The following is a 6306-nucleotide window of genomic DNA, read 5'->3' on the forward strand; positions in this document are numbered from 1 at the left end:
AGTATAAAATATTAATTATGAAGTAATTATAAAATTATTAAAGCAGACGAGAATGATAAAATACAGGCATTTGCGTGGCAGAGAAGGCTTGTGTGGGAGAGAGAATGGCTATGTTACATGTGGATCAAATACTTGCTTTGTGCATAATGGTTTTCAGAACTGGCAGGCTACAGCTTGTACGCTATTTGTCTTTCGATCTGGCATGTGTGCAAGTATAAAAGCACATATAACTTCTACAAAAATGCCAATATAATTAACAATAAGATGGCAAAATATTAACAAGAAATACATTTCCTGATTGTTTTACAAGAATGGTTTTCTTATCTTTTACTGGCACCACAGTTTTTAGCTGATCATTATACTCAGCTGTAAGCCAGTCACTAGCACTCTGCTCAGTTATCATTTCATTGCATGTTTTTAATTATATATATATAGCTCATACTCCTCCTTATATTAAATTTTGTGGCCTAATAGACTTACTTTGTTGTTCTAATTTCAGCACATTTTTTCTCTAAAATGTAATATGGCTTAACACTGTTTTCTTTGTTTTAAATCTGTACTGAATTTATTGTTGCTGTGCCCATATGTGTTTTCTAATCCACGCTAATGTGAGCTCCACTGAAGCACCAATCCCTTCATTTCCCTTGTAATTTTTTTCCAATAGGTTGTTCAGTCCTAGGGAGTCTGGGGAGAAGCAGGCACAATTCCACCTCTGAGGACCACCAAAGGAAGATGACAACACAGAACACTGAACAGCTGGTTTAAAGCATCGTATGTTACTTTCTTTATTAAAAGAAACTTTTAATTACTTTATTATTATTCCTTGGAAAGTAAAGGCAACCACTGGAATCATGAAATCTTTGGCCGCCATTGACGGGGAGTCAGTTTGAACTAAAAAGAAAATATTAGCTCCTTTTAATGATGTACTGTAGTATTAGTAGCTTACATTTTTTCTGCTTGTTTAATCCAGAGTACATTAATTAGAAAGAAATTTGGCTGTTGAAGATCACATCTTTTTCTCTTTGGATTTATAGATAAGACTAGAAAATGTCCATAATATTAGTCTGCCTCTGAAAAGCCTTTATTCCAGATAAATCTTTTTAGCTATATCATCTCAGTCCCTTTGCCTGTGTTTCCAAAAAAAAGGTGATCAACCTCCCCAAAAACAGTTAACGCTATTAACAATGGCTAGTTGTGACAGGGAGGGGGGAAAAAAAATCTGTGCAAACCTCTAAGTAGTTTCTGGCAACAATGCTAAGTGATCAGGAGCATCACAAAGGAGTTACATGCCAGACAACTGGAACAGGAGAAACATTAGGGCAGGAATTACAAATGGAAGGAAACGTTAGATTTCAGACAGACACTAGGCAGCAACCTGCCAGTACTGCAGCCCTCAAGGGTCAGTCCTACTGAGAATGAGGACATCTAAAGAAAACTCAAGGCAACACTGGCTCTCTGTTATCTGAGAACATCTACAATGCTGCTGACGGTACTCCTGCGCAGAAATATCGTACCCCTGTGAAAAACCACAAAGAGTCGGCAAATACAGCTAGCAGATTCACTTGCTGGCTCGGACAGCATCTGAAGAAAGAACTATTTAAAAACACAAGAGGTGGTGTTATAATGAGGAAACCATGGAGAGCAGAAAGCTTATGATTATTGACAGAAGTTGATTAAGAAATGGATTATTGTCTGTTAGGATGTTGGAGTATCTACTGTCACCTCTATCCTACGTATCTTTATGTAAATTTCCTTTAATTGAGGTATTCATTTACAATCATTATTTTCATTGGTAATGTGCTTTATTTGCATTTGAAAGCAAAAAGAGGAAAAAAATTAAACACGACTGGATGACCCCTGCCATGTGACAAAGGCTTAGCTTTTTGTCACTCTGACCCAAACAGATTAGGGCCAGGAAATAATAATTTTTATTACATGGAGTTTCCAAGAGAAATACTCCAATTTGCGTCAGTAATTATGCGTTCTTTATGCATTTTCATGTAGTTTTCTGAGTTTATTTTGAATTCAGAAATTACCTTTGAGTGCCAAACCTATTAAAAACAAACCCTTTGTGAAATACCCTTCAGCAGTTAGATTTTGTAGCTGTACATGCTTTCTTTTTTGCCCTTTTAATTATAAGAATCTTCCTTTTTACAATAGTCCCCCCATCACCTGAGTCATAAAACACCAAGACCTATGGTTGGATTATGTCATTTTATGAATTTACAGGTTATTTCCTTAGTTAGGTGCTGTACGAGAGCTGTATTTTATTGCTAAAGCAGTGCACGGGGCAGATGAAGGAAGAGCCAGTCCTACATGTTATTGGATGGAGCGTCGGTAAATGCGTGGAGGGCGTACCTTGGGTGCTCGTATAGCACACTGACCACAGCCTTTCACCACGATGAGAAGCTGGAGATCGGGTTTTAGCCACCAGCCGTGTCGGGGGGCTTCCCTGTCCTGTGGGAGCTGGTTTGGGGTGGCAGTGCCTGTTCCTGAGAGAGGCTGGGGTCCCCTCTGGCTGCTGAGGCCAGCCATGCCGTCACCCCCACCGAGGGCTGGCCAGCCCCACAGCACTGCTGTGGGGAGACATCTGAGGGCAGCAGGGGTTCCCTGGGCACAGCTACACCCCTGGAGGCAGCGCTCCACTGGCTGTTGGTGCTCCAGGTGAAGATAGGCTGCTATAGAAGTTTCTGGTTTAGTAATTTTAATGATAAATTTTTAATCTGGTCATTATTTTCTTTGATTGCTAATACCTTGACCTCTGGTGACAGCTGCTGCTTGTGCCTGCTAAACTTTAATGCAGGCTACAGTAAAGAACATTATGATTATTTGAAAAGGCAGGGTGTAATGCATTTCAGATTAACAGCAAAAGAAAAGCTATTCAAGGTAGAGGTTCACTTTGCCATATCGCTCTCTATGCTGCTTTCCTTATTATCAGTACAAAAAATGAAATGAGAATAGCAGATCTTTTAATTTTCTTCCACTATTACCTCTTGATTTGCATTCAGAGCTCCCAGAAGAAATACCGCTGAATTCAGAAGTAGTCTATTTAAGCTGCGTGGTGTTTAAAAATTGCTGGAAAAGGTGAAAGTACTGTATATTATGCAGTTGACCTTACTAAAAAGCGATGTTAACAATTTAGACTTATAATTTTCTGCTGTTACATTTTGTTAAAATATTTTTTTTTTTGAAGCAAAATTCATTATCTCTTTTGGTACCCCTGCAGGTTAAACCTTTTGATTTCTCTCTAACTTATTTTGTAAGATTCCTAAATTGTATTTAAACTTCTTGCACTTAAAAGGTTGTTTTGCCCGTGTCTCTTTGAAAAGAGGGATTTTTTTGGTCTCTCTCTCTCTCTTTGTATCTGGTCTGCAGAGGCTGTGTGCCTTCACAGCATTTTCCTTAGGAGGAAAAAAACTGAAACCCTCTGTCTGCAGAGTCCTGCAAACACATTTGAACTCTTTTATCTGGCACTAGCATGGCTTTGTGGCTGATTGGGTTTGAACAAGATGTCCAGGGAAAATATTTTGGATCCTGCCTTTATCAGTAGCCTCCTATGTCGGATTCAGCCTCCCTGGATTTAACCTCGATTCCCTGGCTCTGTCTAGCGATGGCCAGCACCCGGCCTGGTCATTTGGAAAACCATCAAATCCTAATAAAGCAACAGTAGCGAAATGTGCCAGGGGAGGAGGGAGCTGTACCCTGTTGGCCTTTCAAGCTCCCTAGCCCTAAATAGAGGTGTTCGTGCTCTGTACTGCTGCTTGAGCAAAAAGCTGCCTCAGTAGCAGAACCCTGTAATGCAGAACGTTTTCTAAGATGTCCAAGGTGTCACCATCCCGACTCCACGGGGTCTGCAACCTCACCAGTCCCCGGCAGCAGGTATTTGTCGTGGACACTACCTGCTGGTCACCTCTCATCTGAAAGCTACAACTATGACTCTGCCAGTAAATAAGAGAGTCAGCGGCTCTGGGGCCTGAGGCAAAGTAGCACGGACCAGACGTAGCGGCATCGCACAACCTGTCACCCTCAGACATAATCATTATTTTGAACAGGTTTATATTTTTTCAGTCTGAAATGTTGAAATAAGGAGGGGGCTGTGCTGCAGCGTTTATGCTGTTCAGGCAAGCGGGTGTGATGGTGGTGTGCAAAGCCGCCTGGGAACCTCCAGAGGACTGCGGGGAGGGGACGGAGACAGGCTGGACAGGCTTGTCCATATTCCCCACTGGAAACAGTCCCTGGTGCACGCTCACCCACAAATACTGGCTGGACACGCTCATGAAATGCTCGTTGGCATAGGCCAAAATCAGGCCAAGCAGTGTGCTACAACTAAAGCAGTATGGACCGTCAGCAGTGCAGGGCTGGGGATTGCCCGACCCGTTTGCTTGGCTGCGTTGGCACAGCATCTGAGCACGGGCTTACAGCTCGGAGACAAGGGGCGTCTCTCCATTGAAGCAGGATCAAGTTGTGACTCGCAGCTGCAAGCGTAAGGGGAAGGCACTCCGTGCATTTTGACATTTCTCCCGAGTTCTTACTCATTCTTTGCACTATTGCAAGAGTCAGTTAGACTTCATACAGCAAGAGCAATATATCAACAGCTGCCTTCCTGTTGTAAAGTCAACACAGGGAGCGAGAGAAGCCCAGTATGGATCCCAGAGCCAGAGCCAGACGGTAGTTTTCTTCATTTAATCTCCAGGTATGTAGACTGTGATCAGCACCATAGCAACTATCTGGGCAACTTGGATGAGTTAGATACAGAGGTAGCAACGCCTGTTACTTATACAGCACCCTTTATTGGAAAATTAAAAAATGCCAGATACCAGTTTCATTGAGATAGGTAAACTGCATTCATTTGTTGATATGGAGGTGCCATAAAACCTCTGTTTGTATCACTGGGATATATCTACACGATAGAGACTGTTTGGCAACAAATCAGTAAACCAGTTAGAGGTTCTAAGGAATAAAAGAATAAACGAAGGGGATAAAAACATACTAAATGGATGAAGGATCAGTCTATGTGCAGAGCCAAGCTGAAACTTGGCAGCTTTATAAACCAGTTAACACAGAAATAAATGAAAGTCCAAACAATAGGAACAAATCTGGAACAAATAAAATCATGAACTCACAAATGTTATAAATTGATTGTAAAGATAAAAACGTCTTTTGAATTAATTGTGTCCCTGTAGTTCATTCTACTGCATGCTTTACTTCTGGGAAGATTCTGCATCTGAAAAAAAACATCTGAAGTGTATTCATAGAGCAGTACAAATAGAAATAAATATTTCTCACTTGAAATAAGACGACACAATTTGTCTCTATGTTATTAGCTGGTTTTCCTCTGAATCATCTTGAACTTCTAGTCAGACAGCAAAGTTAAAATAAATTATTTCATCATGCTGCAGAATATTTCCTAACTGTGTAATTCTTTCCTTTCAGACTGCAGGTACTAAGCAGATAGCGGTTCTATGTGTCAGCATTTCCCTGGTGACTCTCAGCTTTTGCAGAATTTATGTTTTGACTAAAAGGATGTAATTATTTTTATAGATTAAAAAAAAGAAAATCTTCATGTGTATACTGAGTCCACACAGTCCTGGTCAACGCCAAGAAAAGTGTACTCTCTGTCTGAGGCGAAATGTAGACTATATCAATGAGGTCATCTCCAAAGCTTAATTATGAGATAATAATTGCAATTTCTAATTTCAGGCTTAATCAGTTTTATGACATCCAGCTTCGCAGAGCAGAGCCAGTGTGAATGCAATAGGAAAGACTTTTGCCATGTGAACATCATCATTCCCTTGGCACACACTTGGCCACTGTCAGAGCTTGCCCAGCAGTAGTAGAGCCATCCCCTGTAGTATTCAGGTTAGGACAAAGGATCTTGGAGAGGAAAGGCTACGTGCCAGATCACCTCTTCCCTCATGGCTGCAGCACCTGATAGACCTCCCTGAGGTGACTGAAGCCAGAGGCCTCTCGAGTGCCACGTTAGCCAACCCGAGGTAAAACTCTGTCCATGATAAGGTAACTTGTAGCACTCACATTAGTGACCCAGCAGGACAAATTAGTCAGCTAAAATGAATAGAACTCTTCTTCATTTAAACCTTTTCCATTTAAATGTTTTCAGTCTTTACATGGGAGGGTAGGGAGCCTCCTTAAACCAGCTAATAAAACCATAGCGTTGCATCACTGCAAGACTGTCATCCCCTGTGGCAGGGATGGATCTGACTGGCTTTACACTGGTCATCCATACCACAATGGATGTAGGCTAAGGGCGGTTTCAAGGCCCAGCAAATGACAAGTGAAGTTTGCTGT

Source organism: Phaethon lepturus, unplaced genomic scaffold (assembly GCF_000687285.1).
Source record: "Phaethon lepturus isolate BGI_N335 unplaced genomic scaffold, ASM68728v1 scaffold21965, whole genome shotgun sequence".
NCBI lineage: Eukaryota > Metazoa > Chordata > Aves > Phaethontiformes > Phaethontidae > Phaethon > Phaethon lepturus.